The sequence below is a fragment of the Ambystoma mexicanum genome, chromosome 7p, assembly GCF_040938575.1.
Source record: "Ambystoma mexicanum isolate Mex_15411 chromosome 7p, UKY_AmexF1_1, whole genome shotgun sequence".
Classification (NCBI taxonomy): domain Eukaryota; kingdom Metazoa; phylum Chordata; class Amphibia; order Caudata; family Ambystomatidae; genus Ambystoma; species Ambystoma mexicanum.
In genome coordinates, this window is record NC_090939.1 from 466,428,383 (window position 1) to 466,442,711 (window position 14,329).

The window sequence follows — 14,329 nt, forward strand, 5'->3', positions numbered from 1 at the left end:
CGTTCCTTTGATTCACATTCCGGCCTGGCACGGCCACTGTTAGATGCAGCGACATGCATTACCAAACCGCAAACACTGGTTGTCTTTTCACGGATCCCACTGGGTTCCAAGCATGCTAGCACACGGCAATAGCGCACCCCACTGCGATTGCACTGGTCTTCATATCGTTGTTCTGGGTTAGCCCCTGTTGGGCTCCTGCACAGGGTGGATCATGTTGGGGTCGATCCGACTGTGCGCAGTTAAGGATGGGTGGGGTTCACACTGCTAAACTAGGGTTGGTGGTGAGGGTGGGGGGTGGGTACGGGATGTTATCTAAAAAAGGCATACAAGGTTGAATGGTGCGTACACTGAAGGGACACGATTGCAGGATTGACTCCAAACTTTGGGGCAAACACTATTGCTGGATCCGAGATGTCCACTGAGAATATGTGTGGTATAATGGTTTATTTGTCACTGCAATGTCTACCGTCATAATGACCTGGAATGTCCGTGGGTTAAGCAATCATACCAAGGCCCGCGAAATCATACCTTATGCCAACAGACACAGCTGTAAAATACTGCTCCTACAGGAGACACACTCCAACGGCCACATACCTGGAACTATGGCCCCGGCATGGGGACCTGCAAGATTCTTTACCTCCTATTCCACTCAATCCAGGGGAGTATTAACGATGATTCATAAATCCATTAAGTTCACATTGCGCAAAAGTTACACCGACCCCGAGGGACGTTATGTAATACTACATTGTACTTTGGCTAACAAAGAATATCTACTTGTCAACACCTACTGCCCCAATGTGGACTCTCCCAAATTTTTTGATAACATCACTACCATACTGCTGGGATATGTGGGCATACCGATCTTTTGGGGTGGAGATTTAAATCTTATTCTTGACACGGTCCTAAACAGGACTGGAACTGCTCCCCGCTCTTTGTCCAGTGCTGCACGCAGACTGCACTCCCATATTAAGACCCTTGACATCTGCGACGTTTGGAGAACGTTACACCCCCAACTGAGGGATTACACTTACTATTCATCAGTGCACGATAGCTCTTCTAGGATAAACCTATTTTTTGTGTAAAGGGGAGTCATGGGCAGGATGGCGGACTCCCAGATCCTACCTCGCACACTGTCTGATCATGCCCCGATCACAATCTCGGTGAAGTTGGAGATACTTGTCCCGACATTCAGCACCTGGCGTTTCAAATCCGAGGCCCTTAGGGATGTTGTGTTTAGGGCTGAAATACTTGCTGACATTCTGTCTTTCTTTGAACACAACACTCTTCGGGACACCTTGGCTGCAGTCTGGTGGAACGCCTTTAAAGTGTATATTAGGGGTATGTCCATCTCCTGGGAGGCTGGGGTGCTGAAAACAATCAGAGCCGCATTGGGTCGATCTGAAACCAAACTGAAGCAATTGGAACTGCAATGTGCCGCTAGGGCTGACCCTGCCATACTTGCACAGGTCTCTGATGAACTCCATGCATTCAACAAACTCGCCGTCAGCGAAATACAATACCTTAGCCGCCCACAAGCAGCCAGGAAATATGGGGAGGGGGATAGGCCCGGGAAAACGTTAGCGAAAATTGATCAAATGGTAATCTGGCCGAACGCAAATCACCTCTATTAAAGATAAACATGGCAACGCTCAATGGGCTGACCAACAAATCCTAGACACATTCACTGAGTTCTACAGGTCTCTCTACTCTCAACCTGCTGAACACACTGAACAATATATGAGAGAACTCCTCGACCAGATCCCCACCACAGAGATCTCCTCCACTACTCGAGACGAATTGGACTCCCCAATTATACTGGATGAGATAGTAACAGCTATCTCCGACTTGCCCAAAGGTAAAGCCCCGGGACCTGACGGCCTAACCGCTGATTTCTACCAAGAACACGTCGCCATAATCGCTCCCAGGCTACTTGAGGTCTGGGATGAATCGCTCCGACTCTCTATCCTCCCACTTTCCATGCGCGAGGCAGCCATTGCAGTGCTGCTCAAGCCTGGTAAACCTGATGATGAATGCGGGTCCTACAGACCCCTTTGCCTTATGAATCTTGACATGAAGATCTTTGCAAAAATTATAGCGATTAGATTTATGCCCATTATGACATACTTAGTTCATGAAGACCAGGCCGGTTTTGTACCTGGAAGGTCTACGTCCCACAACATCAGAAGATTGTTCAACGTGATGCCCCGCATTGATCAGGATGTGCAAGCCGTGGCGGCCACGCTGGATCCCCAGAAGGCCTTTGATATGGTCTCCTGGAAATACACATGGCTGGTGCTGGAGACTATGGGCATTGGCCCAAACATGCTTAGGTTCATCAAATTGTTATACACCTCTCCTGTGGCGCGGGTTAGAACCAATACATTGACATCTGATCTTTTCACACTCTTCAGGGGTACCCGACAGGGATGCCCCTTTTCTCCGATTCTATTTGCTCTAGCAATAGAGCCGATGGCAGACTATGTCCGTGCTCATCACGCCCGCAGGGGAATAAGATTGATAGACAGCCCCGAAATTATATCTCTATATGCGGACGATGTTTTGCTATATATCAGAAACCCCACGACACATCTTGACCCGATATTGAGAGATATCACTCGCATTGGCGCTCACTCCGGCTTCACTATTAATTACTCAAAATCAGAGATCTTCCCGCTCACTGAATCCACCCAGCAGCCCACCACCGAATACCCCCTCCGCTGGTCAAAATGATCCTACTCCCCAAACTCCTTTACACGTTTAGTAACGTACCCGTGTGGTTCGGGAAGGAATATTTTACTAGACTACACACACTGTGTGCACAGTTCCTCTGGCACTCTGGCGCAGTACACAAAAAGTGGACGGACGTGACACTCCCATACAGACAAGGGGGACTCACGGCTCCGGATCTGTCACTTTATTGGCACGCGGCCCAGGCCCAACATGCCACTCACTGGTACCCTGGTACTCCGGTGCGTCCCCATATCAAACTGGAGCGACTGGCAGCTGCTGGTATTGACCTAATGTCCATCATACTACATCGGCAATACACGCCCGACTCTCCCATTGACCCAATCAACACGACCCCTCAAGCCTGGGCTCACCTGTTATCTCAGACACCTGAAGCCTCCCCGTATTACAAATGGCTTCCTGTGTGGGCCTTCCCTGGCCTAGAACCCACTCATGATGCGGCGCTGGCCCGACACTGGGGGAAGCTGGGATACCAAGCACTGACGGACTTCTACCCCGATGGCAGGTTCATTGACCCCCAAACCTGGAAACCGGGACACACCGGGGCCGCCTTGGAGACCCTTCAATACTATAGCTTACGAGCAGCGTTTCGCACCAAATGGCCCACATTCCCTGCTGAGCCCCCAGACAACTCGGCCATTGCATATATTGCCAACTCGGGTGGTGCCCGTGGAATAGTCTCTTCACTTTACAAGATCCTACAGGATGCTACCCCTACTCCCACTCTTAAGGCACGTGTTGAATGGGATAGCGAACTAGACCTGGAACTATCAGACGGGGCCTGGGGCAATATGTGCCTACACATCCAAAAAGTCTCACTCAATTTCCGTTTTCGCGCCATGCAGTACAAACTTTTAAATAGACTCTATTATACTCCGCATAGGACCTCAAGGTTCACTCGCACTACGGTGCATCTCTGCACCCGTTGCGGGGCCACAGAAGCTGACCACTTACACATGTTCTGGTCTTGTGACAAGTTGCTTAGATTTTGGGAAAGTATCCTAGAAACACTCATGGCCATCACTGAAACGGTTATTGACCCTGATCCTTTGGCCGTCCTGTTTGGAGCCTGGAATACTGATGACACCAGACGTTCGGCTAGATTTTTCAATATTGGGTGTATGATAGCCAAAAATGCATTCTCCAGAGCAGGAAAAGTCCCTTCCCCCCAGTCCACCAGAAATGGCTCCATATGCTTACTTGGTCGCGAAACTGTGAGGAAGAATTTATATCCATGCTCCCCACCACCTCTCGCCCCAAGAACATCTGGGTGAATTCAACTCCTACCTTAACAGACAAGGCGAGGTCGCTTCCAACTCTGGCTCGTCCCCCACTCCTTCAATGACCACTCCGACTACAGGATCCCATACTCGTATGAATCGTATGTGACCATTACCTGACAATGCTATCACTAATCTACTATGTTTTATGTATTGCTCCACCTTATGTTGCTTAGTCATGCTTGTTGCCTTGATGTGTGTACTTTGTAAACCTCTGCCGCCAAAAATAAAAGTTTAAAAAAAAAGAAATAGCTGACCTTACATCAGAGTTGGAAAACTGCAGAAACGAGGACCAGGAGGCAGTAGAAGAGGGACAAACAGTAGCAATTGTAGGAGCTGTGCGCAATGGCAGGCCATCCTTTATATGGTCACGAATGGTGGAGATTTTTTCGAGGAAGAAGGCCGAGAGAGAGTCACACAGGCCCTGTGACAGAGAGACAGATTGAACAAGATCAAAGAGGGCCTTAGGTTTGTTAAGGGCTGATTGAACTTTCTGACTATAGTAGAACTTCTTAGCAGTGATAAGGGCCTTATAATAGGCCAAGAGGGAGCAGCGAAAACAGTCTTTAGCTGAAGGGGAATAATCCAGATGCCACTTTCTCTCCACCTGACGGCAGTGCAATTTCAGTGCTCTAAGATCATCAGTGAACCAGGGTTCAGGAGTGTACGTTTTAAGTTTACACAGTTTGATAGGGGCCAGCAGGTCAGCCGAAGCTACAAAGGCGGCTTCAAGCTTAAGTAAGGAGCAGTCCACAGCGCTGCCAGAGTTAGCTAACAAAGCAGAGGTCAGATCGAGACTAGATACTGCGAGTCAGCTGCATTTAAGGACAGAGGGTTTAACAGGGCAGGGCGGGAGGACATGGAGGGGGGTAAGTGAATGATATCAAAAAGTGGTCAGACCAGAGCATAGGACTGACAGAAATGGAGGAAAGAGCAGCTTTAGGGGCAAAAACCAGATCAAGGATATTCCCACGGATGTGGGTAGGTTCAGTGATCCATTGAGGGAGACCCAGGTCCTGCATGGAGGACAGAAAGTTGGTGACCGGGCAGATAGAGGCAGTGTTCAGAGGGAGATTGAAATCTCCAACAATGAGGAGATCCGGATGTTTAAATTGAAGCTCAAGCACAAGGTTAGGAAATTGTTCACAGAACAGAGTGTCGTACCCAGGTGGACGATATACTACCAAAACAAACAAAGTACGAATAGGGGAAACCATAATGCGGCATAGAAAAAATTACATTTTTAGATTGTGATCAGGGATAGAGTAGGAGACCCTAAATTTAGTTTTAAAAAAAAGGTCTATTCCACCACTAGGGTAAGATGAGGGGCGATCCACATGTATTATATCATAATCAGAGGGGGGCCTGAACAATAGCAGTGAGACACGTTTCAGTCAATAGCAGTAGATCAAATTGACTATTAGCAATAAGATCATGACATTCCAAGCCATGGGCCGGTAGCGAACAAGTATTAAGCAGGCCACAGCGAATCTCAGCCGTAGAGCGGCTTTTAGAAATAATAGATGTAGCCTTCAAACCCAAAGGCCAAAGAGTGTTAATAGGGGCAAGAGTGAGTAGCAAATTGTGGGGCTGTTCGGGCCAGAGGGTCCTGGACGTCCTGTAACGTCCGTGCACGGATGGGCAGAGAGGGGCCAAAGCACATAAGCACATAAGTAGAGATAGCACAGCTAGCAGTGAGGCGAGCAACGCCCACTGCAGGAGATAGAGAGAGGACTGGGCCGCTTGCCGGCAATGTCCAGGAAGTAGAATAAAATTACACAATGTAACACGATAAAAAGCAGTCAAACTGCAGGTTTCCACTCGCGATAAAATCACATAACAGTTGACAGCAGTAATTAATTAACAGTGAACCCCCCCAAGCAGCGTAAAAGAGGCTTATACTGGAAGTCAAAAAGACAGCCTTACCTCACCCACAGCGCGGGCGTGTGCTGAAGCACATAAGTAGATAGCGCAGCTGACAGTGAAGCGAGCAACGCCCACTGCAGGAGATAGAGAGAGGACTGGGCCGCTTGTCGGCAATGTCCAGGAAGTAGAATAAAATTACACAGTGTAACACAATAAAAAGCAGTCAAACTGCAGGTTTCCACTCGCGATAAAATCACATAACAGTTAACAGCAGTAATTAATTAACAGTGAACCCCCCCAAGCAGCGTAAAAGAGGCTCTATACTGGAAGTCAAAAAGACAACCTCACCTCGCCCACAGCGCGGGCGTGTGCTGAAGCACATAAGTAGATAGCGCAGTTGACAGTGAGCTGAGCAACGCCCACTGCAGGAGATAGAGAGAGGACTGGGCCGCTTGTCGGCAATGTCCAGGAAGTAGAATAAAATTACACAGTGTAACACAATAAAAAGCAGTCAAACTGCAGGTTTCAACTTGCAATAAAATCACATGGAACAGTTAGCAGCAGTAATTAATTAACAGTGAACCTCCCCAAGCAGCGTAGGAGAGGCTTTATAGTGGGAGTCAAAAAGACAACCTCACCTCACCCACTATTGGTCAATAAGTTACTTCATCTTCTTTAGATCCATGATTACTTTAGCTTTAGGTAAATGTTACTCTTAGTGCTTCAGTTACATCATTAATACTAAGTATTTTCCTATCATTTCAGCATAGGTTAATATATCTTCTTTATCACATCACTTTGTGCTTGTCAGATTTCACTTTAACGCCCCTACATAATAATAATTGATGCATTCTGACATCTTGGCAGGCAACATTCTTCCATGTCACATTCTTCCATGTAACATCCTCCCACTCTTGCAGAGCAAGGGTACATTCTGTATGGCTGTCCGAGTGCATAACATCTCTCATACACTCAATGCCGTATTGGGAACAATGCAGGGGGTCCCATTTTTTGCTCTTCTCTGACTGTTCCAGTGGTGAGGGGGCTGAAACTGATGAGATAGCGTCTACCTGCTACTCTACAATTGTGTGCCTCTTCCCCAATACAAACACTCCAGGCATGCCGGCAACTCCATAAAATGTGAGTCTGACCTCCCACCTTTGTACGTCTGAGAGCAAACCAATAGAATAGTCAAAACATCTTTTCTGAATCACCCTTAGGCCCTTCCGTCAATTTCGAGTAATTTATGAGTAAAATATGTATCTATTATCTATTTGTGTTAGCATACTCGTAAAGACAATCCTTTAAATATTATTCTCTTATTGTGGATTAGATAGGCGCACAACTGTCTTCCCGTCTCTACCCCTCGATCCTAATATTATGTGAACAAGGTCACATTCAGCAAATATAGTCGTATATATATCAGCCGATCAATTCTTTCTCTCATCCAAGTCCTGTGGCTGTCTGAATAAATATGTGTGGTTTCATAGTTAAAAAACCTTTATTTTAGATTAAGGGACTCATTACGAGGAGGGCGGTAAGGGGTTAATGGTGCCGGTAAAGGTGCCGGAGCCGTTAACCCCTTACCGCCCCATTACGAGGTCCGCTCGCGGGACCGGCTCAGGACGCCTGGTTTTACCAGACGTCCTTAGCGGGTCCTGCGAGCGGCCCAGGATGCCGGCCCAGGATGCTAACAACGGGCCCGTCATTAATGTATTTTCTATAGATTTGGGGACTAGCGGTATTTTCTTACCGCCAAAATGAAAATAATTCAGTAATAATCACTCTTTGCATTCAGATTAGGTTTGGTATATAGTACTCCAGTGTACATACATTATTTCAGCACACAGATACATTTAGTGGTATACTTTATGTTGGTAGGCGTTATTGGTGGTATTTCTGGTGAGCATAATTCCTTTGTTTTATATGTGGCCCCAATATCCAGAACCCCTTATTTTTGCTTAGTTTGTTCGTGTGATCACTAGAGAGGCCTCAGGCTTACATTTCAGGAACACCACATTTTCATTTGGAGTGCCACCATGGGCTGTTGTCACTGACTTATCTACGGCAGCGAGCTAACATGTGGTATTCATCACCAACTTATCTACATCGGTGAACTATGTCCAGGGCCTCTCTTTCTGCTGACTCATGTACCTCCAGCAGCAGTCTATTTCATTATGTTATTATTATGTTCCGTTCAGAAAACACACACTTATATACTGAATGGAATCATGCACACAGCTACCGCCAAGTCTTATTTTTAGCTACCTTAAAAATGACAATTGCACTGTCTAAACCTCTCCCTATATTATCAGTAGTGTAATGGTGCACAAATAAAAGAGAAAAATAAAACACACTATCCGTCTGCTTTCAGATATTTTTGTGTATTATAAAAAATTGCATTTCAACACAATCTTACTCTTTTTACAGAAATAAATGGAAATTGCACAGTAACAACATTATCTGTAATAAAATGAGAAGAGAGCGGCGAGAACATATTCAATTTGCAACATTAAACATGTTGATAAAACACTGGAGTTCCCTCTTCCACGCAGACTGAATAGTTTCACACACATACACACTGCCCCCACACTCTGTAATATAATTACCAATCCTGTCCAGCATGTGAAATTCTTCAGCTGATCGCCTTCTGGAATTGGTTCAATGAATTCTTCTTAAATCACCCCAGCAAGGACGAGCATCTGCCGTCACTCAAACCGGGGCTTATTGACTGGAATTCCCAGTCTCTGCAGCAGTGCACTGGGATCTGCTTTTTCAATCAGGAAACTCCCCAGCCACCAGCCAGGTCTTTCTCCCAGCTGTGTAAAATGTCTTCTCCCTTTCTTCTTCCCCGAGGTTCTTTAGAAAAGCTCTGTTACAGCCTACCAAATGAGTTCAACCAATGAAATTCAATCATGTCCTACCCTCCTTCTCTTGAACAATGGCTTGGCTTATACAGTTGCAACTGTAACCAAACTGATTTCCTGTTTATTCGAGTCTTTGCTTCCTGCAAATACTGTGGACAGAGCACAGATAGAAGCAAATAAAAATAAAATCTGGATGCGCGTTTAAAATGACTTTCAGAGCCTGTCATTTTCCATCTCATTTTGCACTGGAGAACACATTATATTATTAATGAGTTAGAATCGTTAGTATTGTTAATGAGGTTAGTTCATTAATCCTCAAATGTGTCTCCTGCAACGGAGGAATTTCAGGTGGAAAATAAAATATGCTTTTAACTGTGAAAAAAAATTATTTGCATTTTAGATGTAGAAATCGTTTTTGACTGAATAGCCTGCATTCATTTACATGTCCATGTCACACTGGCAACACATGCCTTGCTGTACCGCATTATAGCAATGCACCAAACCCATGCAGTGGTGCTGCATAAAAAATAATGCTAAATACTCTACATATTCCCTCCTTTTTTCTGAGAATTTGGCAGTCCAAGCCATAATTAGAGGAATATCAACTTGCTCCCTTCCTTCTTTTAAAATGTAGCAATCCAACAAAATGAATATTCACATGCAAAAAAGAAAAAGTTGAAAAACCACTGTCCAATCAACATAATATCAAAATTCATCTTTGGGTCCATATGTTCCTTCCCAATGGAATTGTCCATAGTCCAGTGCTTCAATGTTATACTTGAAGTCAATCAAAAACAATAAGATAAAACAAATAACTAAAACAAAGAATTAACATAACAGATTAAAATAATTAATTAAAATAATAAATACGTGGAACTCCATACGCCAGGACACTTGTCTGCCTCTGATATGTCCTGACCAGCGATGTCACATCATTTCACCTTCAGTCTTTAAAATTTTATAAACTACAGGAGAGACTTTATCTATAATTCGGAATGGCCCCTGCCAGGCTGCTAGGAATTTGGAATTTTTCTGTTTACTTTTTCCAAAATAAAATGTATACACCTGATCCCCTACACAATATTCCTTTACTGTTGACTTTTTTATCATAATATGTTTTAGCACTGTCAGCAGCCCTTTCCAGATTTCTCTGTACAAAAGCAAATGCATGTTGTAAATGCTTCCTCAGCTCATCAATGTATTCATGAACTGTAGATGCGCTTACAAGTGTTTGCTCATGTGTTCTGTATAGCAGGTGTTGCGGCAACACCATTTTCCTACCTGTCAAGACCTCATGTGGGCTAATACCTGTTGCTTTGGCAGGAGTTGATCTGATTGCCATCAAAACCAACGGTAAACGTAAATCCCAGCTGGAACCTGCTTCAGCTACAAATTTCTTTAAAATGTCCACAACAGACCTATTACCCCGTTCAACTCCACCTGAGGAAGCCGCCCGATATGCGATATGTAGTTTCCTTTTCACACCCAGTATTTACCATACCTTGCTCATTAGAGCACTTGTGAAATGACTTCCTCTTTCTGACTCAATTCTTTGTGGCAACCCAAACCTTGAGAACATATGATTCACTAGCAATGTGGCTGCTGCTTGCGCACTACAATCTGGCGCAGGAATACATTCAATCCACTTCGACATCAAACATACCACACTCAAAATATAACGGTTTCCTCTGCCCGACCTTTTTAAAGGCCCTACATAATCTATTTTCAAATCTGACCATGGAAGGGTTAGGCCTCTTTTCATTAGTGGAGCTCTGTGCATTGGTGAAGCAGGTTTAAATTGGGCACATACTAGACATCCTCAAGTATACAATTCCACATTTTGGGACATATGTGGCCAATAAGCATAATCTTTTAGTATTTCCAATGTTTTTTGTGAACCTCTGTGGCCTGCAGTTATGGCATCATGTACATGGTGTAGCATTAGCCCTCTAAATGACAGGGGTACCACCCATTGTATCTGTCCGGTTATGGACTCTCTAACCATGAGTCCATCCTGTAGTCTTATTCATTTTTTATTCTTTAATAGCACCCTCAATTCCGCTTTTCCCACACAATCATCTTCTGTTAAAGGGTTTTGTCCAAGATCAATCAAATGGTTATAATAGATTCCCAAAATTCGATCATTCTTTTGTGCCTCAATCAAATCTTGGTCTGGGGTGTTGTAACTCCATTGTACCACTGATTGTTCTGTCTCCTTTGGTGCTTTAGAACGTGTTACTGCATCAATCTGTATTTCACCCAGTTAATGTTCAATAGGTATCAATTCTCCCATCACAGCCCCAATTTTAGCCAGGTGGTCTGCCTTATCATTCCCCTCCTTATCCTCTCCTGGAGTTTTTAAATGCCCACAAATTTTTCTCCAGTATATTGTCAAATTATTTTCTGACACCAATTTGTCTATGGCTTGTATCATTTTTCCATGCTTAAGTGGCTTTTTGTTGTATGTAATCATGCCTCTCGCTTTCCAGCCAGGTAGATATTCCACAAAGCTATTTCGTGCATAGTCAGAATCAGTCACCAGGACAATTTCACTGAATTTATTATCAATTGCAGTCGCAACTGTTTTATAAATGGCTGCCAATTCTGCTACTTGACTGCTCCTAGCTCCAATTCTCATCCCTATGCTGGGGATACCTTCACATTTCAAGCAGACATTTCCTTTTCCTGACACTAATTGTTTATTACTGTCATTTTCAATGTGAAAAGCACAACCATCAACATATACAGTTGGCAAGTCCTTGCATGTTTTTTCATCAAAAGCTTTGTGTGGTGATTGTTCAAACTCCTGTAAATTAGGTTCTATTTCCATTTCGTTTGATGCTTGTTCAGCTGCACAGTCGTGTAAATCTGCTAAACCTTGAGCAATTGGGCTCTTTTTATTTTGGTCATATCTCACTTCTACAGGAAAACCTTGTAATGCTAGTGTCCATGAAGTGATTCTGGACTGCGCTAGATTACCTGACCTAATTCTTTTACTCTCTAAGAATTGCAAAGGTTGATGTTCTGTTTCAATAATCACCTTTTCTCCCTGAACAATGGGGTGGAAATGTTGTAGCGCCCACACAGTGGTTAATAGGGCCTTTTCACATTCATTGAATTTCATTTCAACTTGGGAAAATGCTTTACTTGCATAGGCAATGGTTTTGTGATTCACATCATGTTTTTGTGATAACACTGCTGACATACAATGTTCAGAGAAACTTATTTCTATAAAGAAATCCCTATCCTTTATGGGGTATGCTAAACATGGTGCCTTTACAAGACATTCCTTCAATTTGGCTACTGCCTCAGACTGCTCTTTCTGCCATTTGGATGGCGTATTTAGTTTTAGCAGTTTAGTCAATGGTTGAGTGATTTCAGCATAATTTTCAATGAATTTTCTGTTATAGCCTGTCATTCCTAATAAACTTTTCACCCCTTTCACATTTTTAGGGTCTTTTAGTTTTTGTATGGCCTCTATTTTCTTCTTTTGTGGATTTAGTCCATGTTCAGTTACTTCATGCCCTAGAAAATTCACTTTTTTCTTGCACCATTGTGCTTTTTGTAAAGACACTTTGGCGCCTGCTTTCTGCAATTGGCCAAGAACATGTCTTATTTCATCAAAATGGTTTTTTAATCTTTCATTTTTTATCAGGACATCATCCACATAAACTATGGGTCCTCTTTCCGCTGCATCAGGCATGGCCTTCCTCAAAAATATTCCAAATTCACTCCCACTATTAACGTACCCGAACGGAGTTCTAACCCATGCGTATTGAGTCCTGTCAAATGTAAAGGAAAATAAATTCTGTATCTCCTCTGCCAATGGCACGCACCAATATCCAGAGGTGAGATCTAATGTGGTAAACACTTTTGAACCAGGTACCTGAGCTAGGCCCTGATCAATGAATGGCAGTGGCCATCTGGACACTGATACTCTTTTATTTTACTTCCTCAAATCTGCACAAAGCCGCCATTGACCATTTGGCTTTAACACACCTAAAATGGGCGTGTTGGATGTGCTATGGATAGGCCTGATGATTCCTCGCAATTCTACATTTTTAATAATCTCTGCCAATGATTCTAAACATGCCAGCGGTAGTCTATACTGGCGTACAAATACTGGACTTCTGGTACACGCTTCCGGAAGTGTGGCCACATGTAAATTAGTTAACCCGCAATCATAGGCATCTTTTGCAAGTACATCTTTAAATTCCATAAATATCTTCCTCAATTCCTTTCTATCCTCATCGTTGTCACACGCATCCGCTAAGGAGATCTGCTCTTCTACCATTTTGGAAAATTCTGGAAAATGTTCCGGTAGTGGAATCTCGGCGCTTTCCTCTAGCTGTGTGGCTGTGTCTTTTTGTAAAGCTGCCACTTTGAAATGTTTTGTCATGTCAGCTTCCATTTCAATGGGCTGATTTCCCATTTCATTTTCATTTAAATCAAATGTTATACAACTCTCTTGATAACAGCACACTGTCTCACTTGAATCATAAGGGTACACAGAATGAATTTTAAATATTCCTTTGGGCTGAGAGTCCAGGTATTCTGGCAACTCACCCTTGGCATCTACATACTTTTCAGGGATATTTCCAATCACCATGTTATTTAGATCTGCAGTATAATGTAATTTTTGTATGGCAATTCCTAATGGGGTGTTTTCCTCTAAGTGAATATCTTGACAACCCTTATTATTTACCATAATTCTTACAGGCCCTTCACCAATATCTACCAATGGAATGTATTCATAATCCAGGCCTTGCTGTTTTATGGATTCATTCAGGCACACAAATGCATCAGAGTCTTTCATCTGCTGTCCATATTTGCATTTCAGTGTTATTGCAAACTGTTTTGTAAATGCAGGAATAATAGTATCTTTCCTCATTTGTAGTTCGATTGCATAAGGAACCAGTTGTGCACAATGATAAGCCCTTCTTTTGTCTTCAAATTCAGGTGCTGGCCCACCTAGGCGTGACTATATTTTTTGATTAAGGAAATCTAACACCATACACATTCTGTGCATGATGTCATTGCCCATGTAAAAATCATTTTGTGCTCCACTTACTATCTATACATTATGGTAAATTGTTTTCTGCCCAATGCTAATTTTAAGCATGCATCTGCCTGCAATTCGGTTTTCAAAGTCTGGACTGTCCAACCCAGAACATATTGGTTTGTAATCCTAAATTTCGGGATTTCCTCCCTCTCCATTATTTTTTGCAACAATTTCTAATTAATGAAGCTCCTCCCCTGCTGAAGCGCTAAAGTGGCTTTTATTGCTTTAAAACAGTCATTTATACAAACATGAACCCATGGTTGCTCATCTTCCATGTGTGTTTCAGCAAGAGTGGTAATGTGTTTTTCTGAATCTGCTTTAGGAGTAATATTTTGTTTGCATATCTTTTCCTTTAAATAAAAACGTAATGTGTGCTCATCTATGGCGGTCTGCCAATCTTTCCTTGGGTCCAAGTATATTTGTACAGGTAGTTTTTGATTGTCGCTCTGTATTTTGTCTTGACACATTAATATAACAGTGACACTAGGTATGCAACTATTCTGGAG